Below are 25,822 nucleotides of genomic sequence, written 5' to 3' on the forward strand. Positions count from 1 at the left end.
GAGTCCGAGAAGTATGAAATGGTTCCAATGCTTTATGGGTTCAATACATATGCCTAATAGGTCATGGAATCAAGTTAAATCAGCCTCAAATGCAATCAAAAAGGGCTTGTACGGACAGCCTCAACAATTTGGCCAAATTTGCTGTATTGCTTGCTGGCTTTACTGTATTTTACTGTATTAGTCTTTTCTTATTTTTCCAAGCATGGGAAACGTGTGGGACTTCACAACAAGCTTATTTGGCATCCTAAAAAGCATATTGAAGCTGATTTGGAGCTCAATTTTGTCAAAGATTGGTCAAAGTCAAATTAGTCAAAAAGCTAGTATTCTAGTTTCCTAATTTTATTCTACTTTTTGTTTTAGGAAACTACCATTACTTTTTAGTTTTTATTTAGTTATTTTCTGGAAAAATAAGTTTATGAAAGTTATTATTTTATTATTTTCATTGTAAATTAATTAATTCCTAATTTAGAATAAAGGAATTAATTAATCAAATTTAGTTTAGGAAACTTAGTTTAGGACATATTAGAATTCGGTCAAGTTTCCTAATTCCTATAGGAGTCCGGTTTTGAATTATTTTTTAGGGTTTATTTTGTTTCTTTCAAGCCTATTTAAAGGATTATTTTTCAATAATAAAAAAAACTTTGATTTGATTAAGAAAATATTTGTGAGATTAATTATCTCTTTGTTCTTTGAGAACCCCTAAAACACCATTAGAGAATTGGTTGTTTTAGCTTAACTTATCAATAGGTTTTCCATCCCCTATTGTGGCGTCTACATTATACCAAGGTTTCTAACCACAGGTTGGTTAGGGATTGAGGTCCATTCCATTAGAACTTGAACTTAGTTAAAGATCCGGGCTAATATAATACGGGTTTAGGAGCAGGTCGTCCTAGGTTCGTATCATTTGGTATCAGAGCTAAATTTTGTCCAGGTTTGATCTATCTTTATTTGCTTTATTTGTTTTTGTGTTATTCTGCAATTTTAGCATTAGTTTAAGGTTGCTTCTATCACCATACACGTTCTGCATCTTAAAAAAAAAAAAAAAAAATTCATTCCTAGTTGAATTAAGATTTCCTAGTTTTATCGTATTTTTTGTTTCCTAGTTTGTTGGTTGTTTTTCATCGTTGTTCTTGTTAATTTTGGATTTTGTTGATTTTCTTTTGCTGTTTTAGTCTTAAATATTTGCATTCATATATTCAAAAAAAAAAAAAAAGAAGGTTTTGCAGCAACATATATAAAAAATAATAAAAAATAAAAAATAAAAAACAAAACTGCACATTTGTGTTTATTTGGAGATCACGGGTTTGGTGAATTTCTGGAGTTGGAATTGCAACTTTGGTAAATATTCTTGCTACTGCAGTTGTTTATGTTCTGTGAGTGAAAAAAAAAAAAGAAGAAGAGGTAAAGCCGAATAAAAAATAATAATAATAATAACAATATTTCGGTTTGTTGGAGTTTGACCTGTTTGCTAGAAATTTGTTGGAGCTGCTGGTTTTTTGATTATTTATTCAATATTTGAGTTGCTGGGGAATTATCTTTGCTGCTGGATAATTGGATTTTGGGTGCTTAAATTATTTGGCTTAAAATTAGTTAAAGGAATTGATACAAAACTTGAATTACAAGAACAACAACCAACACTTTTCTATATTTTTGTTCTCTTTGATTCTTGTTCGTATTTGAATTTCTTTTTCTGGAATTTTATTCTTAAACTCATAATCTACTACCATCTGGTGCAGTTTTCAAAAATTCCAACGTTTTCCCATTATTTTGTGTTTTCTTGTCTAGAAAGCCGAAAAATTAGGATTTGTTGGATTCTTTCGGTATTGCCTACTTTTTGCTACTGTTTTGTTGATAAGTTTAATTAAAACATACTAGTGATCTAATTGCTGTTTTGTGGGTGTTTTAATTAGAACTTTGAGATAATTCATTGAGTGGAAAAAGGCAAGAGTGTGTGAGCTTAAAAGAGGGTAAAAGCCGAAACTAGTGTGCAAACACGAGTGTCGAGACCTTGTTTGAGTGAAACACGTGAGGGAGTGAATATTGTGAGGATTTATTTTATTTTTGCAGTATTTTACTAACATGGCAGACTCTAGAATAAGAAGAGGAGATCCACCCTTGAGGATCAATGAGGAAGAGTCCGTAGCATTCCAATGGCAATGTCCGAGCTACCAGGAGCGGAGACCAAGTGGACATGCGAGCTGTTTTGGAGTCAATACAGCGGGTTAATGCTCAAGTTGAGCATGTGAATCAAAGGATGGGAAGGCTAGAAGTTTCCCAAGGAATGCTGAACACAAGAAATAGGCAAGAATTCCATGGAGGACGAGGCCGAGGACGAGGAGGTCGCGAGAGACCGAGAGAGGAATTTGATGAGGAGCCATTCGGTGGAGACTTTGAGGAAGGTATGGACGAAACTTTTGCTGTCCAAGATAGAGCTGGCCATGGAAGATATAGGAGGGAAGAAACAGATGACAATCTTAACAATATCAAGATCAACATCCCACCATTCATGGGAAAAAGTGACCCGGAAGCATATTTGGAGTGGGAAGAAAAGATGGAGATGATATTTGACCGCCATTATTATTCGGAGGCTAAGAAGGTGAAATTGGCAGCAATGGAGTTTGGCCATTATGCACTCCAATGGTGGACCAATGAGCAAAACACCCAAAGGAGAGTTGGTGATGACTTGATTACTACATGGCGACAAATGAAAGGAGCCATGCGGAAGCGATTCGTACCATCACACTATCATAGGTTGCTGCATCAAAGACTTCAATCTTTATCTCAAGGACATGGATCCGTGGAGGATTATTACAAGGAGATGGAGATGCTTATGATGAGATTGAACTTGAATGAAGATAGGGAAGCAACCATGGCAAGGTTTCTTGGTGGTTTGAATCGTGAAATAGCCAATCAACTAGAATTGCAACAATATGTGGAATTGGAGGAGATGTTGCATGTGGCTATTAAGTTAGAGCATCAATTCAAGAGGAGGGGTGTAAGATCATGCTTTGGAGGTGTTTCCAACAGTGGAAGGTCCAATTCAAGTGGCTGGAGGAACAATCCCATCTATGAAAGCAAGCTAAAGCTGAAAGTCAAAGAAGAAAGTTCAAACTGGCCAAGGAAGGAAACTAGAACCAAATCTGTCCAAGCACCAAAGAATGAGGTAAAATTAGATCCTAAACCTTCTAGAACTCATGATGTTGTATGTTTTAAGTGCCAGGGAGGAGGACACATTGCTAGCCAATGCCCGAATAGAAGAATCATGGTGTTAAAGGGCAATGACGAGCTAGAATCGGAAAGTGAAGAAAGTGAGGATGAAGCCAAGCAAGAGGAGGAGGACTTCGAGCATGAACCCGAAACCTTGCAAGCATCCAATGCTGAATTAAACTTGCTTTCTAGGAGAGTACTTGCTGCATACAAAGATGAGGATGAAATTCAAAGAGAGAACATCTTCCACACCCGATGTAAAATTCAAGATAAGATTTGTAGTATGATTATTGATAGTAGAAGTTGTACTAATGTAATAAGTAACCTTGTAGTTGATAAATTGGGCTTAAAAACAATAAAACATCCTGAACCATATAGATTACAATGGCTTAATGATAGTGGTGAGATGAAAGTAAACAAACAAGCCAAAGTAAAATTTAGTATAGGTAGATATGAGGATGTAGTCTTATGTGATATTGTACCCATGATTGCTGGACATATACTATTAGGTAGGCCATGGCAATTTGATAAAGATGCTACTCATTTTGGTCGAGAAAATAGTATTATTTTCAGGTTTAAAGGGAAGAAGGTCAAGCTGGAACCATTATCTCCTAAAGAGTTTTACAAAGACCAATTACAAATGCAACAAAGGAGAGAAGCCGAAAAGCTCAAGGAAAAAGCAAGTATGGCACCAACGGCTTCACCATCCTTTCAAGAATGTAAGAATGAGGTTGCTGATCAAGGTAAGGTTTCTAAGACTTATATTGAGTGGAAAGATCAAAGAACAACCGAAAGAGAGGGGAAAGAAAGTGGCAAACCCGAGAGCTTGGAGAAGGAAGGGAAATCTGAAGGTTTGCACCAATCCGAGAGAGAAAAAGAAAAAGAAAGAAAAGAAAGGTCAAGTAGCAACTTTTATTTGAGTTTAGGGGATATTAATAAGGTTATTGAGTGTAAGAAACCTTTGCTGGTCATGATTTATAAAGAAAATTATTTTAATGATCAAACTAACTTTGAAGAACTTGAATTGCCAAGTTCAATGATTTCTCTTTTGAAGGAATTTGGAGATGTCTTCCCAAATGAAATTCCAAGTGGACTACCATCCAATCAAGAGGGAAAAGGTGAGCTTGCTATCCAAGGTAAGTCTTCTAATAGTCAGGTTGTGTGGAAAAATTTTAATAAAACCAAGAGTCAAAAATTTGGTGCAAAAGCCGAGAGTGAGGAAAGTGAGATGGCATTGAGTGAGCAAGGAAAAGGAAGACAAGAAAGGAAAAATATAAATTTTTATCTTAGCTTTGGTAATGTTAATAAAGTAATTATGAATAAGAAATCATTGCTGACCATGAATTTTAAAGGTACTTATTTATAGATGTCTTTATTGCATAGAACTTTATCTGCATTGTTGAGAGCTTTACTTAGTGGCAATTTGAAAATTTGGGAAATATTGTTTGCTAACTTTAAAAAGTGTAATTTTTACCATAATGGGCATGTATTTCTAGATTTTGTTGTAATAGTGTTTGACCCAGGAGAATTGGTTTGGTTGCACTTACGAAAGGAAAGGTTTCCCAATCAAAGAAAGTCAAAGCTCATGCCGCCTATGGATGGACCTTTTCAAGTTTTGGAGCCGAATAACAAGAATGCCTACCAGCTTTATTTACCGGGTGAGTATAACATGAGTGCTGCATTTAATGCTGCTGATTTAACTCCTTTTTCTGCAGGTGATGATCTTGATTTGAGGACAAATCCTTTTCAAGAGGAGGGGAATGATGTGATGTCGCCCGAGCCCTCTCCACCGATAACCCGCTGGGGTGCTGACTCGACACGGATGAAGACTAGGCCAATCACAAGAGCTCAAATTAAGAGATTTAAGGACAACCTGGGAGTATTTATACATGGGGTAATCAATCTCAACAGAGCTTGTCCATACTTGAAGATACAAAGCCTATTCTAAGCATCCAAGTGGTGGAAGCCGATACGGACCCGGGTGACGGTTTTGGTACATTTTTGGAGTCCGAGAAGTATGAAATGATTCCAATGCTTTATGGGTTCAATACATATGCCTAAGAGGTCATGGAATCAAGTTAAATCAGCCTCAAATGCAATCAAAAAGGGCTTGTACGGACAGCCTCAACAATTTGGCCGAATTTGCTGTATTGCTTGCTGGCTTTACTGTATTTTACTGTATTAGCCTTTTCTTATTTTTCCAAGCATGGGAAACGTGTGGGACTTCACAAAAAGCTTATTTGGCATCCTAAAAAGCATATTGAAGCTGATTTGGAGCTCAATTTTGTCAAAGATTGGTCAAAGTCAAATTAGTCAAAAAGCTAGTATTCTAGTTTCCTAATTTTATTCTACTTTTTGTTTTAGGAAACTACCATTACTTTTTAGTTTTTATTTATTTATTTTCTGGACAAATAAGTTTAGGAAAGTTATTATTTTATTATTTTCATTGTAAATTAATTAATTCCTAATTTAGAATAAAGGAATTAATTAATCAAATTTAGTTTAGGAAACTTAGTTTAGGACATATTAGAATTCGGTCAAGTTTCCTAATTCCTATAGGAGTCCGGTTTTGAATTATTTTTTAGGGTTTATTTTTTTTCTTTCAAGCCTATTTAAAGGCTTATTTTTCAATAATAAAAAAAACTTTGATTTGATTAAGAAAATATTTGTGAGATTAATTATCTCTTTGTTCTTTGAGAACCCCTAAAACACCATTAGAGAATTGGTTGTTTTAGCTTGACTTATCAATAGGTTTTCCATCCCCTATTGTGGCGTCTACATTATACCAAGGTTTCTAACCACAGGTTGGTTAGGGGTTGAGGTCCATTCCATTAGAACTTGAACTTAATTAAAGATCCGGGCTAATATAATACGGGTTTAGGAGCAGGTCGTCCTAGGTTCGTATCAAGGTGAGTGGTTCATATACAACATCTCTTTCTTTTATCAACGGTTCTACCAATTGAGATGTTTCCACAAATAATTGAAATTCAATTTCTTGATCTGTATCTTCAATTTTTGGAAACCTATAAAATTCTTCTGTTAAGCCATGATCAATGAATCTACAAAGCCCTTCAAATTGTATATGATTAAATCCAAGTATTGTAGACATTTCCTTAGTTCTAACCTCAAGCATTTTTTTATTTCTCATTTATAGAAAAAAAAGAATCCCATTATTTGGTCATTCTTCATCAAATCATATGGATCAATATAGCAATGATGGAATTGATATTCTGTTTACTGAATCACATGAAATTTGACCTAACTCCATATAATATATGGAATATATGAAATATGTATGAAGGAGGGATAACGAGAATTTTATACTCAAATTGTAATTTGCAACAGATACAAATGAAAATGATAAATTCCACTTTTTCTTATGGAGCTTTGTTTAGAATATCCAAATAATTTGTATAGAATACCAAACCAAAAAGTGAGTCAATTTCTACCATTATTATGATATTCCATATTCCAATCCGATTGGATACCATAAATGTATTTAGGATTTTCTTTTTTCTAGCACTTAACTTTTTCATGGATTCAATTGTTCAAAAAATAATTTGCAAAGAAGAGAGAGATTTTTACCTATTGTTTTTAATCGAATTCATAGAATAGGATTGAAATGTGTAAAAAATCTGATATTTATTAAACATGTGTGGATATAAATAGAACTATCTATCTGGACTCTCCCTCTTTTTTTTTTTTTTTTAATTATATTGTTTTGTTGGGGACAGAAAGAACCTGTCATGCTCTATCAAATTTTTGACTTTCAATATTCAATCTATTCACTGACAAATTGTAAAAATTGAATCGAAGCATGATAATTTCCTCAAAATTTCTTAAAACTACCTATAGGCATCATATACAGATAAGATACCCAATTTATCTGTTTAAAAAATTTATGTTATGGGGTTTACATATACCCCTAATTGTCATTATAATTGAAACTAAGAAGCTTTTTTTTTTTATTGAAAAAAAAAAAGATTATTTGTGTGTCAATTTGGATTTTCTTAGATCATTAGGGAAATAAAATTTTCGATTCAAATTCAAGAACCATTCATGAATTCAAAGTCAATAGTTAACGGTACAAATTTTTCTTGAATTTTTTCTTTTGTCACTAAAAATCCACATCCACATTTGGTTTTTCACTCGAAAAGGGAACATAATGTTTTCATATATTTTGTATCGCTTTGGTGGCATGGCCGAGCGGTAAGGCAGAGGATTGCAAATCTTTTTCCCTAGTTCAAATCTGGGTGTTGCCTGATCAACAAAAGAATCAAAATACATTATTTTGGTTTGCTAATAAAACTTACCCATTTTTTTTTCCAACAGACGCAAGCAGAGGAAAAAGACTTTTGATACTTGCTTGACTCTAAGCATCCGAAGGTTTTTTTCATTCTTTAAAATGCTGCAAATACTTGCGTCTAGGGTTTAAGGAAATATTATAGTATTGAAAAAGAACTGGTAAATCTTGATACGATAGCCCTTCCACTACTAATGTAGTGTCTATTGACTGGGTCTTGAATTAGATTGGATAGCCGAACGGGGAATCTAATGAAATTATTAGTAGTGGAAAGGGTGGAAGATACTTTGTATACATACTCATGAAAGTCTTTGAGTACTCCAGGATTCATTCAATATTAACTAGATTGAATGGATAATTGGCTTTGACTTATTTATATATGTATTTATTATATATATTTATTTGAATATATAAAGAATATATAAATATTTTTCCATATTTTACTTATATTGAACATCTAATTTCTATTTATAATATAAATTTATAAATAGAAATTATAAATAAAATACAAAAAGAAATTCTTACTTTAATCTCTAATATTTTTACTTTAATCTCTAATCAAGAACATGTAATAGGATGTCTTCGATTATTTCATAGAGCCAATCAAAGACGTAGAATGGGAAAGAAAGGAAAGAAAGAAATAAGGGTATGCGGTAGATAGTGATCTATCTTGATTCTATATTTTTATACTTTTGATTTAATAAAAAATAAAATGAAGGGCACCAAAAGAGAGAATAGGTTTTATTATTACTACATGTTAGTAACAACCCTCTGCTACTTCAATCAAAAGGCTGTCCCACATATTTTGCTGGTGCTTAATGTTTTCTGATTATACCATAAATCTTATAATTATAAGAACGTGTTATAATTGGATTTATTGGATTGTTTTATCAATAATGTTGGGTCAGAACCCCCTGTTGACTTTGCGCCAATGATTTTTTTATTATTAGTGAACAATAATTGAATAATTCCTTCATATTAATAGAGATAGAGGACATAATTCACATGGGTATAATAAGTCTCGCTTGGGCTGCTGTAGTGGTAGTCTTTACATTTTCCATTTAACTTGTAGTATAGGGCAGAAGTGGACTCTAGAAGTACTCCTAATTGAATTTAGGAACCAAATTGTATCAATTTTGTTTTATAGATCTTCATATAAAGCCTTTTTTTATTTTAATTTTACTCTTTAAATTAAAATTCCATTTTCAAATGGAAACAAAAAACATTTTCATTTAGAAACGGTATTTGATTCTAGTGGAGTAATCGATTCTATGAATAATATATGAAGTCTTTCAATGAAACAAATATTGCAATTATTCCCATGTTTGTATTTCGAAAAGAAAACAAATGGTAGGAAATTGATTATAACCGTATTCTTCATAACTTTTCTATTTCGATGACTCGACTCTTACCAAACGTATATATGGGTAATGGGAAAGAATGAAACCTTTTTTTTTTCATTTTTTTTAACTGTTCAAAGAGATAAGAAATCTGTTATTACATGGATACACATTTTTTATGGGAAACAACATAGTGGTTGTCCAACGAGATACTACAACTCCATATAATAAAATATTGCCTTGGGCGAGTCATATATTGCGCAGTTACCGCTTATTTTATTATGTGGTTTATTATTTTATAAATTTTATTTATGCTATGCTTGCTTTATTGAACTCATTTCATATCATGGTTCAAAGGTTAAAAATAGCTGAGGTTTGCTAATCCTTTTTGAAATTCGAAGAAGTTCCCACAGAACCCCTCGGAACCTCTGTCAACTGCTCAATCAATTAATTCTTTGTCGGGATGCTAACAAACATATTACTTGCTTTTATTTTATCCATACCTTTTTTTCCTTCGTTGGTTTTTTTCTTTCTTTAATTGGATATTGGGATTCATATTAAAAATAATCCAAAATATAGGAATTAGAATCGTACGAATAAGAGTTGTCTTTCGATTACTTCCAATTATTAATTGGAATAAACGCAAATTAAATAGAACTAGATGAAGAAATAGAATTGGGACACGACACTATGTAATTTATATATGTTGGAGTTTGGTGTGGTTTTGGGTTCACTTGTCCAAGAATGTTGTACACAAAGTGTTAGTCTTGTGCACAACCTTTGATCCGATTTTTGGTTTGATGTTTGGGTGATTTTTGTGTTTGTTTTTGGTATGGTGATATTTAAGATTGTTAGGGTTTTTGTTTTGAATGGAGAAGAAGAGAAGATGTTAGAGTAGGCCACACAAAACTAGACAGCACATTAATTCATTTTTGTTGCATATATAGATACAAAAGTTGTCTCATACATGTGAGGTGTGTGTGGGACCAAATAAAAGTTGTTAAAATTCAAAATTTACACATTTCCCACTCAAAATTATGATACATGACCCTTCAACCACCAGCTTCACATGTGGGTGCATAATCATGACAAGAGTTGGTGAGATTTTGAATTTCAAAAAACTGTCTCCGCCTAATCCTATACCACTACTTTGGCCAGATGGAAGGCTGAGATATCTTCATCCAAATTGCTTGAATTTTTGCATGTGTCATGTTGAAATATCAAGGATGAAATTTGAGGAAGACCAAGTCCAAAAGAATTGGGTAAGGCCTCCAATTCATCTCAAACCCGTGGGCCATATATGCTGGAAATCTCAGCAGTTATGCCAACTTGCAACTTGCATATCTTGGGCTTCCCAAGGTCTTTTTGAGTCATTATTTTTTTATATTTTCATTTACATTTCTACTACAACATATCCAAAAATCATAAAGTCATTCTAAAATCTCAAAGAACGCCGGCTCCAATAATGGATCTATGTTGCTGAAAACATTGTTTCCAGCACATAGCCATTTTACAAAATAAAATCAATACCCAACAAAGAGACAATTCCTAAGCTAAATACAATAAAACTTAGGTATTAAAAAGACATTAATAGGAACATAAAACATAGACATTAATATTGCATTAGGTCATTCAACTAAATATTTCTTTTAAAGAAAGAAAGAGAGTGCAAACCTTGGTAGATTTTGGTTTACACAAGGTGGCAAGACTACTACCTTTTCAACACTCCTCCTTGGTAATCTTTCTAGAAACATTAAGGAGAGTCCTTAATACCTCAAATCTGGCCTTTCCAAGTGGCTTTGTGAAAACATCTGCAAGGTTGTCCTTCAAATTGACATACTCCAAAGAGACTTCTCCAAGATCTTCAAACTCCCTCAAGGAATGATATTTCACCAGAATCTATTTTGTTCTTCCATGTTGTACAGGGTTCTTGGCTATTGAAATTGCTAAATTGTTTTCACATTTGCTGATGGTTGGACTTTCTTGAGTATGACCAAGATCTCCCATCAACTTCCTTAACCAAATACATTGGTTTGCACAAGATGAGCAAGTAATGTATTCGGAATTCTGCGGTACTTTGAGCCGTTGTGCTTTGCTTCTTTGTATTCCATGAGAAAGGACCACTCCCAAGTGAAAATAAGTAGCCCAAAGTACTCCTCATATCATCAATGCAGCCTGCCCAATCACTATCCGAATAGCCAACAAGCTTCTACTCATCCTTTGCTTCATACCAAACTCCATAATCACTAGTGCCCTTAAGATACCTAAGAACTCTTTTGGCACCTTTAACATGAGTTTGGGTGGGTGCTTGCATGTATCTTGAAAGCACACACACAGCATACATAATATCCGGTCTAGATGAGCACACATAAAGTAAACTACCAATTAAGGATCGATAAAGAGTAGGATTTACCTTTGGTGTGTCATCCTCCTTTTGGTACTTCTCTCCTTGGATCATTGGAGTGCTCATTGGATTGCATTCTTCAAGATTAAATTTCTCCAAAAGATCCTTGATGTACTTTTCTTGTGATATAAATATTCCTCTTTGGCATTGCATTACTTCCACACCAAGGAAGTAATTCATGAGACCCAAGCTAGACATCTCAAACTCCTTCTCAAGTTCATGTCTTAGCTTATCCACATTCCCTGGGTCGTCACCGGTGACCAACAAGTCATCCACATACAAAGAAACCACTATCATGCTTCAACCCTCACATACAAAGTGGGTTCATTTTGGCTCCTTCTAAAGCCATGTCCAAGCAAGTAGCCATCTATCCTTCCATACCAAGCCCTAGGTGCTTGCTTAAGACCATATAAGGCTTTGTGAAGCTTACAAACCTTATCTTCACGTCCTTCAATCACATAGCCCTCGGGTTGCTTTACATACACTTCTTCTTGCAATACACCATTCAAGAATGCTGATTTCACATCCAAGTGAAACACACTTTATTGCTTGGTAGCCGAAAGAGCTAGGATGAGTCTAATGGTTTCCATCCTTACTACGGGTGCAAAGGTTGTCTGGCTTGTTATGCATAACCTTTGACCACCAATCTTGCCTTTTTTTTGCAAATGGTACCATCCAGATTGTATTTAGTTCTAAAGATCCATTTGACACCAATTGCTTTCTTTTTTTTTGGTTTAGTGACCAAGGACCAAGTCTCATTCTTCTTAATCATCTTCATTTCCACATCCATTGCTTCCTTCCACTCTTTCTTCATTAAGGCCTCTTGCACACATGTAGGGTCACCAAGTGCAACATTACACCTTTCATAAATCTCGGACAAAGATCTCTCCCCTCTAACACCATCACCAACCTCCAAATCGGCTCCAATGATTTCTTGGAATAGATCATCATCATCCTCCTCATTGTCTTCATCATTGTCATCTTCATCATTGTTATTTTGAACATTTCTTTCTTCATTTTCTTCTTCAAACCGTGGCTCATCCTCATTCACCAATAGCTCCTCCTTACTCCAATCCCATTTTGCATTCTCATCAATCTTCACATCTCTTATTACCACAAGCTTTTTCCTCTCTATGTTATAGACCCTAAAACCTTTGGTAACCTCATTATATCCCACCAAGACACCAACATTAGCCTTTTTGTCAAGCTTATCTCTCATGTGTGAGTGAATATGGAGAAAGCACACACTACCAAACACTTTAACATTCTCTAAAGATGGTTTCTCTCCAAACCACAACTCATAGGGTGTCTTGCCGTCAATGGATTTGGTGAAACATCGATTTCGAATGTAGGAACTACTATAGATAGCCTCAGCCCAAAATTTCTTTGGTATTTTCTTTTCATGTATCATAGACCTAGCCATCTCCATCAATGTCCTATTCTTCCTCTCACACACACCATTTTATTGTGGTGTGTATGGTGTGGTAAATTGATCAATTATTCCATTTTCTTTGCAAAAATCTTCAAGCGCTAGGCTAGTATATTCACCACCATTGTCGGTCCTCAAACACTTCAAAGTGGACCTACTTTAATTTTCAACCAACTTCTTGAATTCCATAAGTTTTTCTAGAGCTTGTGACTTATGTGTGAGAAAATAAATCCAACACATCTTAGAGTAGTCATCAATAAAGATGAGAAAGTATTTATAACCACTCAAGGAGGAGACATTCATGGGACCACACACATCCAAATGAACAAGTTCTAACTTCTCCTTAGCTCTCCATGCACCAATTTTAGGAAATGGCAACCTAGTGGACTTTCCAAGTTGACAAACTTCACACACATTTTTCACATCATCAATCAAGGGCATATCATTCACCAAAGCATTAGTATTCTTCATTGTACCATAACTAGAATGACCAAGCCTTTTATGCCAAAGTTGAGAAATTGACTCAACTTTGCCTTTCGAAGCTTGTTCACTATCTAGTAAATTCAACCTATAACTTTTACCTTTTAAGGAAACTTTAAACACTCATTTCCAAAAGCATCCGATATCAAAGAACCATCACAACCAAAGTTCCAATCATATCCCTTTTCAACCAATTGTGCAACATTTAACAAGTTTTCACACAATGAAGGCACATATAGAACATTTTGGATAAGTTTTGTATCTTTGTTGGTGTTCAATGAGATGTCTCCTTTTCCTTCTACATCCATGATGCTTCCATTCCCAATCTTTACCCTTATCTTGTAGGATCGGTCAAGCTCCACAAAGTTGGTTTCTTCAAAAGTCATGTGGTGTGAACAACCACTATCTACTAACCAACCAAAACCACTACTTGTAGCTTTAAAGCATGTAGCCACAAGTAAGGTCCCGGCCTCCTCATTCACAACATTTGCTTGTTGCCTTCCTTGCTTGCATACTTTGCCAACATGTTCTCTTTGCCCACATTTGTCACAAGTTGCATCCGGTCTCCAAAAGCACTTGTTTGGTGCATGTCCATGCTTCTTGCAATGGGGGCATGGTGGATAACCCTTACGGTTTTGTTGTTGTCCTCCTTGTTGTTGCCTTGCATTGTTGTTGTTGTTGGAATTGTTGTTGTTGTTGTTGAAACCTCCATAACCGGTTCCTCCTTTATTCTTGTTGTTGTTCTTTTTATTCTTATTTTTGCTTTGACTAGACATAAAAGCACTTTCCAAAGGCTCCTCCTTTCTTATGGCTCTTCTTTGTTCAATTGCTTGGAGGGCATTGATAAGCTCACTCAAAGTAATCTCACTAAGATTCTTTAATTCCTCAAGGGAAGAAATCTTAGCTTTAAATTTTTCGGGTAAGCTCACCAATACCTTCTTTACAACCCTTTGGTCGGTCAATGGCTCTCCAAGGACTCTAATTTGGTTCACAACCTTTAGTAGTCTATCAGTGAAGTTCTTAACCAACTCATTTTCTTTCATTCTAATTGTTTCAAACTCTCTTCTTAAGTTTAAAACTTGCATTTGTCTTGTTCTAGTGTTTCCTTGAAATTCTTCTTACAACTTTAACCAAACTTCTCTAGCACTTGTACAAGACATGATTCTAGTGAAGATGGAGTCACTCACAGAAGAATGAAGGGCTGTCAAGGCCTTGAATCCTTTAGCTATCTCGATCTCATGTGCAAGTCTTTGTGCTTGTGTGTCATTTGCTCTCAACTCCTCAACTTCATAACCTTCTTCCATCACATCCCAAAGTCCAAAGACTTGTAGGTAGGCTTTCATATTTATGCTCCAAATGGAGTAATTTTGGCCCTCAAATTTTGGTGGAGTGGGAGGTGCAAAACTTTGAGAAGCCATGACACAAAACTGGATTTTTGAAGAAAATGGCTCTTGGGTTGTATTTTTGGTGAGTTTTATAGCTAGATTTTTGTACCACTTCAAACCAAAAATGAAAGGCATGAAATGGAGGGTTCTCTCACATGAAAATAGGCTAGAAAGAAAGCTCACAAGGTCCCTCAATGGTTCAAACAAAGCTTTGATACCATGTTGGAGTTTGGTGTGGTTTTGGGTTCACTTGGCCAAGAGTGTTGTACACAAAGTGTTAGTCTTGTGCACAACCTTTGATCCGGTTCTTGGTTTGATGCTTGGGTGATTTTTGTGTTTGTTTTTGGTATGGTAATATTTAAGATTGTTAGGGTTTTTGTTTTGAATGAAGAATAAGAAGATGAAGAAGAGGAGAAGATGTTAGAGTAGGCCACACAAAACTAGACAGCACACTAATTCGTTTTTGCTTTTCATTCATTTGTTGCATATATAGATACAAAACTTGTCTCATACATGTGAGGTGTGTGTGGGACCAAATGAAAGTTTTTAAAATTCAAAATTTACACATTTCCCACTCAAAATTATACTCAAAATTATGATACATGACCATTCAACCACCAGCTTCACATGTGAGTGCATAATCATGACAAGTGTTGGTGAGATTTTGAATTTCAAAAAACTGTCTCCACCTAATCCTATACCACTACTTTGGCTAGATGGAAGGCTGGGATATCTTCATCCAAATTACTTGAATTTTTGCATGTGGCATGTTGAAATATCAATGATAAAATCTGGGGAAGACCAAGTCCAACAGAATTGGGTAAGGCCTCCAATTCATCTCAAACCCGTGGGCCATAACTGCTGGAAATCTCAGCAGTTATGCCAACTTGAAACCTGCATATCTTGGGCTTCCCAATGTATTTTTGAGTCATTCCTTTTTTAATATTTTCATTTACATATCTACTACAACATATCCAAAAATTATAAACTCGTTCTAGAATCTCAGATAACACCAGCCCCAACAATGGACCTATATTGCTGAAAACACTGTTTCCAGCACATAGCCATTTTACGAAATAAAATCAATACCCAACAAAGAGACAATTCCTTAGCTAAATACAATAAAACTTAGGTATTCAAAAGACATTAAAAGGAACTTAAAACATAGACATTAATATTGCATTAGGTCATTCAACAAAATATTTCATTTAAAGAAAGAAAGAGGGTGCAAACCTTGGTTGATTTTGGTTTGCACAAGGTGGCAAGATTACCACCTTTTTGTTGAAGTGTGGCAATTTTGCCACTTGATGGTGCATGTCATCGGCTAGCATGCACACCTTGGTATCAAATCCTTTTCTTTTATGAGTTTATATTTTTTTGTATGTTTTTAATTTATGCAAGGTATATTTTGATAATGTTTTGTGCCTAAGTTATGTATGCAAAATTATAGGCAAGATTATGCACAAAAGAGTAGGAATGTTATGCTTAAAATGCCTATGGTGCTGGATTCATAATTTCCAGCAACATAGCTCCACTATTTATCTTATATCTCAGGTTACAAATAGAGTTTTGGGCTGAAATTTTGAGGGATGTCTACAGACATATATAGAAGACTATGGTTCAAATTTCAGGTCAAAATGACATGGGAAAGTCCATTTTCTATTCCAAACAGATTGCTGTATCTGATGGGCCCAGTATGCAGAGTATGGGCCCGTTTTGGAGTTGTTTGGCCCATGATCCGGTTCCAGAACTTTCCTATCTCTTGGAACAATATTTATTGGTGACCAAGGATGTTGCAAACCAAGTTTCATAGGCAGATACAAAGGGAAACTAAGTAGGTGAAGCTAGTTTGGTTGTTTACCCAAACTAGTTAAACAATAGGAACTTAGTTCAAAACCATGTGCCACTTTTTACTATATTTGGAATAGACATGTTACAGCTGTTTTTGACCTCTTTTATGTATGAAAAGTTAGGTGTTGACCATTTTACTTTTTTAAATTTCAAATACTTTACTCATTTTGTAAGCTCATATGCTTGGCATGTGTGAACTAATTGTAATTTCAAGCTTATATTGCAAAATGAATGAAATGGCTAAAGATCTAAGCCTCATTTTCAAAACCCAACGTGGTCCCCTTCTTCTCATCTCTTCTTCAACACCTTAGAACACTCTAGGAACCCTAAAAACCAGAAAACACCATAACCAAAACCTAAAAACACAACTCACACACAACCATTCCCAAGAGCATCACCAAAAGCTTGCTTGTTGCTAACACTTCAAGCTAGCTTGCTCTTGGTCATAACCTTCTCACCCCAACAAAGTGGTATCAGAGCAAGGCATATTTTTGAGAGATTTGTGAGGTTTTTGGGCTGGTTCGTTCCTTGAGAGTGAAGAGATACTTGAAATCACAAATATATTTTCATATTCCTTCATACTAGAAAGCAACATTCACATGGCTTCTTCAAGTTTTTCAACTCCTTCTCCTCCTATCTTTAATGGGGAGAACTACAACATTTGGAGTATCAAGATGCAAGCCTACTTGAAGGCTTATGGTCTTTGGGAGGTCACCATAAATCCCCAAGAACCCGAGCCTTTGAGACAAGGGGCAACGGTCAACCAAATCAAGCACCATGAGGAGGAATTGGCTAAAGGTTTCAAGGCTCTCACCGCCATTCATTCTTGTATTAGTGATACCATTTTCACAAGGATAATGGCATGTGAGAGTGCCAAAGAAGCTTGGGACAAACTTCAAGATGAGTTCCAAGGGAGTGCAAGGACAAGGCAAATGCAAATCCTTAACCTAAGGAGGGAGTTTGAGACCATCAAGATGAAAGACAAAGAAACGGTTAAGGAGTTCACCACAAGGCTTCTTAATGTGGTGAATCAAATTAGGGTGCTAGGTGAAAGATTAAGTGACCAAAGGATTGTAGAGAAGGTGTTGGTCTCCTTGCCCGAGAGGTTTGAAGCTAAGATATCTTCATTGGAGGAGTCAAGGAACCGAAATGAAATTTCCTTGACCGAGTTGGTGAATGCCTTGCAAGCTACGGAGCAAAGGAGGAGGATTAGACATGAAGAATCAATGGAGGCTGCATTTGTGTCTAAACAACATTAAAAGACACAAAATCAAAAGAAGAACAAGCTTAAGGTCATAAAGGAGAAACGTGAAACTAGCAAACCCGAGAGGAAGTCCTATGAACCTTGTCACCATTGCAAGAGGAAGTCCTACGAACCTAGGACGGCCTGCTCCTAAACCCGTATTATATTAGCCCGGATCTTTAATTAAGTTCAAGTTCTAATGAAATTGACCTCAACCCCTAACCAACCTGTGGTTAGAAACCTTGGTATAATGTAGACGCCACAATAGGGGATGGAAAACCTATTGATAAGTCAAGCTAAAACAACCAATTCTCTAATGGTGTTTTAGGTGTTCTCAAAGAACAAAGAGATAATTAATCTCACAAGTATTTTCTCAATCAAATCAAAGTTTAAAGTTATCTTATTAATGAAAAATAAGCCTTTAAATAGGCTTTGAAAGAAACAAAATAAACCCTAAAAACCCTAGGAAAAACCGGCCACACAATGAAGAAGTCTACCTTGGCCGAAACTTTCCTTTTCCTAATCTAATTTGGATTAATTAATTCCTTTATTTTGAATTAGGAATTAATTAATTTACAATGAAAATAATAAAATAATAACTTTCCTAATCTTATTTGTCCAGAAAATAAATAAATAGAAACTAAAACATAATGGTAGTTTCCTAAAACAAAAAGTAGAATAAAATTAGGAAACTAAAATACTAGCTTTTTGACTAAATTGACTTTGACCAATCTTTGACCAAATTGAGCTCCAAATCAGCTTCTAGATGCTTTGTAGGATGCCAAATAAACTGAATATGAAGGCCCACACGTTGCCCATGCTTGGAAAAATAAGAAAAGGCTAATACAGTAAAATACAGTAAAGCCAGCAAGCAATACAGCAAATTCGGCCAAATTGTTGAAGCTGTCCGTACAAGCCCTTTTTGATTGCATTTGAGGTTGCTTTAACTTGATTCCATGACCTCTTAGGCATATGTATTGAACCCATAAAGCATTGGAACCATTTCATGCTTCTCGGACTCCAAAAATGTACCAAAACCGTCACCCGGGTCCGTATCGGCTTCCACCACTTGGATGCTTCGAATAGGCTTTGTATCTTCAAGTATGGACAAGCTCTGTTGAGATTGATTACCCTCTGTATAAATACTCCCAGGTTGCCCTTAAATCTCTTAATTTGAGTTCTTGTGTTTGGCCTAGTCTTCATCCGTGTCGAGTCAGCACCCCAGCGGGTTATCGGTAGAGCGGGCTCGGGCGGAATCACATCATTCCCCTCCTCTTGAAAAGGATTTGTCCTCAAATCAAGATCGTCACCTGCAGCAAAAGGAGTTAAATCAGCAACATTAAATGCAGCACTCATGTTATACTCACCTAGTAAATCAAGCTTGTAGGCATTCTTGTTATTGGGCTCCAAAACTTGAAAAGGTCCATCCATAGGCGGCATGAGCTTTAACTTTCTTTGATTAGGAAACCTTTCCTTTCGTAAGTGCAACCAAACCAATTCTCCTGGGTCAAACACTATTACAACAAAATCTAGAAATACATGCTCATTATGGTAAAAATTACACTTTTTAAAGTTAGCAAACAATATTTCCCAAATTTTCAAATTGCCACTAAGTAAAGCTCTCAACAATGCAGATAAAGTTCTATGCAATAAAGACATCTTTAAATAATTATCTTTAAAATTCATGGTCAGCAATGATTTCTTATTCATAATTACTTTATTAACATCACCAAAGCTAAGATAAAAAATTATATTTTTCCTTTCTTTTTCTTTCACACTCACGGATTCAATGGGTTTTACATCACTCTCGGCTTTTGCACCAAATTTCTCACTTTTGGGTTTAATATAATTTGTCCACTCAAGCTGGGTTTTAGAAGACTTACCTTGGACAGCAAGCTCACATTTTTCCTCTTGAATGGATGGTAGTCCACTTGGAATTTCATTTGATAAGACATCTCCAAATTCCTTCAAAAGAGAAATCATTGAACTTGGCAATTCAAGTTCTTCAATGTTAGTTTGATCATTAAAATAATTTTCTTTATAAATCATGACCAGCAAAGGTTTCTTACACTTAATAACCTTATTAATATCCCCTAAACTCAAATAAAAATTCTGGTTTTTCCTCTCTTTTCTTTCTTTTCTTTTTCTTTCCTCGGTTTGGCTCTCATTGGCGGAAATTTCCAGTTTTTTTATGCTTTCGGGTTTGCTCTCTTTTCTCACCTCTCTCTCAGCTTTTTCTTGGTCTTTCCACTCAACATGAACCTTAGAACCCTTACCTTGGTCAGCAACCTCAATCTTACCTTCTTGAAAGGATGGTGAGGCCATTGGTGCCATACTTGCTTTTTCCTTGAGCTTCTCGGCTTCTCTCCTTTGTTGCATTTGTAATTGGTCTTTGTAAACCTCTTTAGGAGATAATGGTTCCAGCTTGATCTTCTTCATTTTAAACCTGAAAACAATACTATTTTCTCGACCAAAATGAGTAGCATCTTTATCAAATTGCCATGGTCTACCTAATAGTATATGTCCGGCAATCATAGGCACAATATCACATAAAACTACATCCTCATATCTACCTATATTAAATTTTACTTTGGCTTGTTTGTTTACTTTCATCTCACCACTATCATTAAGCCATTGTAATCTATAAGGTTCTGGATGTTTAATTGTTTTCAAGCCTAATTTATCAACTACAAAATTACTTATCACATTAGTACAACTCCCACTATCTATAATCATGCTACAAATTTTACCTTGTATTTCGCAGCGAGTGTGGAAGATGTTTTCTCTTTGTGTCTGCTCTTCATCTTTATAAACAGCAAGTACTCTCCTTGAAATCAAGCTCAACTCGGCATTAGATGTATCTACAGGTTCGGTTTCATCTTCATTACAATCCTCCTCTTGCTCGGTTTCAGCTCCACTTTCTTCACTTGCGGATTCCAGCTCACCATCACCCTTTAATACCATGATTCTTCTATTTGGGCATTGGCTGGATATGTGTCCTCTTCCTTGGCACTTAAAACAAATTATTTCTCTAGATTTTTGAGGTTTAGGATCAGATTTTATCTCACCTCTAAGTGCTTGGACAGATTCGGTCTTGACCTCCCTTCTTGGCCGGTTGGTAGATTCTTCTCCTAATTTCGGCCTCAACTTGTTTTCATAAGTGGAATTGTTTTTCCAGCCACTTGAACTTGTCCTTCCACTGCTAGAAACTCCTCCAAACCGTGTACTGACACCCCTCCTCTTGAATTGGTTCTCAAGTTTAATGGCTACATGCAACATCTCCTCCAATTCCAAGTATTGTTGTAATTCAAGTTGGTTGGCAATGTCACGGTTTAACCCTCCAAGAAATCTTTCCATTGTTGCCTCTCTATCCTCCCTCATGTTTAACCTCATCATTAACATCTCCATCTCTTTGTAATAATCCTCCACGGACCTACTTCCTTGAGACAAAGATTGAAGCCTTTGATGCAGCAACCTTTGGTAATGGGATGGCACAAACCGCTTCCTCATGACTCCTTTCATTTGTCGCCATGTTGTAATTAAGTCTTCACCAACCCTCCTTCGGGTGCTTTGCTCATTTATCCACCATTGGAGTGCATAATGGCCAAACTCCATTGCTGCCATCTTCACCTTCTTACCTTCCGAATAGTTGTGGCAGTAAAAAATCATCTCCATTTTCTCTTCCCACTCCAAATAAGCTTCAGGATCACTTTTACCCATAAAAGGTGGGATATTAACCTTGATATTTCCCAAATCTTCATCTGTATCCTCCCTCCTATATCTCCCACGGCCAGCTCTATCTTGGACAGCAAAGGTTTCGTCCATACCTTCCTCAAAGTCACCGTCCAATGGCTCCTCATCAAATTCCTCTCTCGGCCTCTCGCGACCTCCTCGTCCTCGGCCTCGTCCTCCATGGAATTCTTGCCTATTTCTTGTATTCGGCCTTCCTTGTGAGGCTTCTAATCTTCCCACTCTTTGATTTACATGCTCAAATTGAGCACTCATCCGCTGTATTGATTCCAAAATAGTTCTCAAGTCCACTTGGTCTCCACTTCCGGTAGCTCGGTCATCGCCATGAAATGCTACGGACTCTTCTTCATTGATCCTCAAGGGTGGATCCCCTCTTCTTATTCTAGAATCTGCCATGTTAGTAAAATACTACAAAAAAATAAAATAAATCCTCACAATATTCACTCCCTCACGTGTTTCACTCAAACAAGGTCTCAACACTCGTGTTTGCACACTAGTTTCGGCTTTTACCCTCTTTTAAGCTCACACACTCTTGCCTTTTTCCACTCAATGAATTATCCCAAAGTTCTAATTAAAACACCCACAAAACAGCAATTAGATCACTAGTATGTTTTAATTAAACTTATCAACAAAGCAGTAGCAAAAAGTAGGCAATACCGAAAGAATCCAACAAATCCTAATTTTTCGGCTTTCTAAACAAGAAATCACAAAATAATGAGGAAACGTTGGAATTTTTGAAAACTGCACCAGATGGTAGTAGATTATGAGTTCAAGAATAAAATTCCAGGAAAAGAAATTCAAATATGATCAAGAATCAAAGAGAACAAAAATATAGAAAAGTGTTGGTTGTTGTTCTTGTAATTCAAGTTTTTTATCAATTCCTTTAACTAATTTTAATCCAAAAAAATTTAATCACCCCAAAATCCAAATATCCAGCAGCAAGAATAATTTCCCAGAAACTCAAATATTGAATAATAATCAAAAACCAACAGCTCCAACAAATTTCCAGCAAACAAATCAAACTCCAACAAACTGAATTTTTTTTTTTTTTATTCGACTTTACCTCTTCTTTCTTTTTTTTTTTTTTTCTTTTTTTTTTTCACTCACAGAACTCAAACAACTGCAGTAGCAAGAATAATTACCAAAATTTCAATTCCAACTCCAAAACAAACACCAAACCCGTGACCTCCAAATAAACAAAAATGTGCAGTTTTTTTTTTTTTTTTTTAAATGTTGCCGCAAACTTCTTTTTTTTTTTTTTCTTGTTTTCTTTTTTTTTTTTTTTTTGAATATATGAATGCAAATATTTAAGACTAAAAACAGGAAAGAAAAATCAACAAAAACCAAATTAACAAGAACAATGATAAAAGACAACCAACAAACTAGGAAACAAAAATACAATAAAACTAGGAAATCCTAATTCAACTAGGAATGAATTTTTTTTTTTTTTTTTTAAGATGCTGAACGTGTATAGGATGGATGCAACCTTAACCTAATGCTAAAATTTCAGAATAACACAAAAACAAATAAAGCAAATAAAGATAGATCAAACCTGAACAAAATTTAGCTCTGATACCAAATGATACGAACCTAGGACGACCTGCTCCTAAACCCGTATTATATTAGCCCGGATCTTTAATTAAGTTCAAGTTCTAATGAAATTGACCTCAACCCCTAACCAACCTGTGGTTAGAAACCTTGGTATAATGTAGACGCCACAATAGGGGATGGAAAACCTATTGATAAGTCAAGCTAAAACAACCAATTCTCTAATGGTGTTTTAGGTGTTCTCAAAGAACAAAGAGATAATTAATCTCACAAGTATTTTCTCAATCAAATCAAAGTTTAAAGTTATCTTATTAATGAAAAATAAGCCTTTAAATAGGCTTTGAAAGAAACAAAATAAACCCTAAAAACCCTAGGAAAAACCGGCCACACAAAGAAGAAGTCTACCTTGGCCGAAACTTTCCTTTTCCTAATCTAATTTGTATTAATTAATTCCTTTATTTTGAATTAGGAATTAATTAATTTACAATGAAAATAATAAAATAATAACTTTCCTAATCTTATTTGTCCAGAAAATAAATAAATAGAAACTAAAAATAATGGTAGTTTCCTAAAACAAAAAGTAGAATAAAATTAGGAAACTAAAATACTAGCTTTTTGACTAAATTGACTTTGACCAATCTTTGACCAAATTGAGCTCCAAATCAGCTTCTAGATGCTTTGTAGGATGCCAAATAAACTGAATATGAAGGCCCACACGTTTCCCATGCTTGGAAAAATAAGAAAAGGCTAATACAGTAAAATACAGTAAAGCCAGCAAGCAATACAGCAAATTCGGCCAAATTGTTGAAGCTGTCCGTACAAGCCCTTTTTGATTGCATTTGAGGTTGCTTTAACTTGATTCCATGACCTCTTAGGCATATGTATTGAACCCATAAAGCATTGGAACCATTTCATGCTTCTCGGACTCCAAAAATGTACCAAAACCGTCACCCGGGTCCGTATCGGCTTCCACCACTTGGATGCTTCGAATAGGCTTTGTATCTTCAAGTATGGACAAGCTCTGTTGAGATTGATTACCCTCTGTATAAATACTCCCAGGTTGCCCTTAAATCTCTTAATTTGAGTTCTTGTGTTTGGCCTAGTCTTCATCCGTGTCGAGTCAGCACCCCAGCGGGTTATCGGTAGAGCGGGCTCGGGCGGAATCACATCAATAAGCAACAAGCAAATGTTGCTAAAGATAATGCAAGTGATAGTGAATCCGAAGAGTTGTTTGTTGCTACTTGTTTTAGTAGCATCAAGAATGATGAAGGATGGATCATTGATAGTGGAGCAACACACCATATGTCTCACAAGCATAAATGGTTCACAAACTTGGATAGGAGCAGCCACAACAAAGTCAAAATTGGAAATGGAGCCTTGATGGAAGTGAAAGGCAAAGGAGATGTGGTGATACACACCACCAAAGGTATCAAAACTGTCCATGATGTTCTCTATGTACCTTCTTTATGTGAGAACTTACTTAGTGTAGGTCAAATGCTTGAGAACAAATATGCATTACACTTCTCAAACATGACATGCACTATAGTTGATCCACATGGAAATGAATTAATGTGTGTTGGAATGAAGAACAAGAATTTTAGGTTGAATATGGATGAAAATGGTGCATCGGTTGCATTGAACACCAAAGTTGAGAACACCTCTCAACTTTGGCATAAAAGACTAGGCCATGCTAGCTTTAAGTCATTGGTAGGCACACATGAACTTGTTAGAGACATGCCATTGGTGGAGAAGCAAGAACATGTGTGTGAAGTGTGTCAAAAAGGAAAGCATACTAGGCTAGCATTTCAATCTTGTTCTTGGAGATCAAAGGAGAAGTTAGGACTTATACATTCGGATATTTGTGGTCCTATGAGTGTTCCATCCTTAAATGGCAGCAAGTATTTCATAACTTTCATTGATGATTACTCAAGAATGTGTTGGGTGTATTTCCTTGAAAGAAAATCACAAGCTTTGGAGAAGTTTGTAGAATTTATGAAGTTAGTGCAAAATCAATCCGGTTGCACTATAAAGGTGTTAAGGACGGACAATGGTGGGGAATACACAAGTGAGGCTTTCAAACAACTTTGTAAGGATCATGGTATAGTTCATCAATTCACTACACCATACACACCACAACAAAATGGTGTATGTGAAAGGAAGAACCGTACCATCATGGAGATGGCTAGATGTTTGTTGTTTGAAAGTGGCTTGCCAAAGAAGTTTTGGGCCGAAGGAGTTAATACATCCATCTACATCCAAAATAGGCTTTACTCCAAGTCTTTGAGGAGTAAAACCCCATTTGAGCTTTGGTTTGGATATAAGCCTTCTCTTGATCATCTAAGGGTATTTGGAAGCATTTGTTACATCCTAGTACCACAAGAGAAGAGAGGAAAGCTAGATGAAAGGTCACAAGTTGGTGTCTTGGTTGGCTATAGTGATGTGACCAAGGGATATAGAGTGTATAACTTGGAAACCAAGAAACTTGTGATAAGTAGAGATGTGAAAGTTGATGAGGAAGCTAAATGGGTTTGTAGTAAGGAGGAGTTGGCTAGTATGGATGAAGACAATCGCCTTGAAGCTCATGATAATGATGAGGAACAAGGAAATGATGAAGGTGCTGCCCATGATGATGAATATGATGAGAATGAGCTAGAAATCTCCATAGGGGCTGATTTGGAGATTGGTGATGGTGTGAGAGGCACAAGACCTCTTAATGAGATTTATGAAAGGTGTAATGTGGCATTGAGTGATCCAATCAATGTCCATGAGGCTATGGTAAGAAAAGAGTGGAGACAAGCCATGCAAGATGAAATCGATGTGATAAACAAGAATGACACTTGGAGCTTGGTAACAAAACCGAAGGGAAAGAATGCTATTGGGGT

General features: G+C 35.8%; 1 pseudogene; it reads right to left on the bottom strand.

Annotated features, from left to right (window-relative positions):
* The window catches only part of LOC125424017 (DNA-directed RNA polymerase subunit beta-like), a 9,541-nt pseudogene extending 3,225 nt beyond the window's left edge, over positions 1–6,316 (bottom strand).
* Between the last annotated feature and the right edge of the window lie 19,506 nt (positions 6,317–25,822).

Source organism: Ziziphus jujuba, chromosome 9 (genome assembly GCF_031755915.1).
Source record: "Ziziphus jujuba cultivar Dongzao chromosome 9, ASM3175591v1".
Classification (NCBI taxonomy): domain Eukaryota; kingdom Viridiplantae; phylum Streptophyta; class Magnoliopsida; order Rosales; family Rhamnaceae; genus Ziziphus; species Ziziphus jujuba.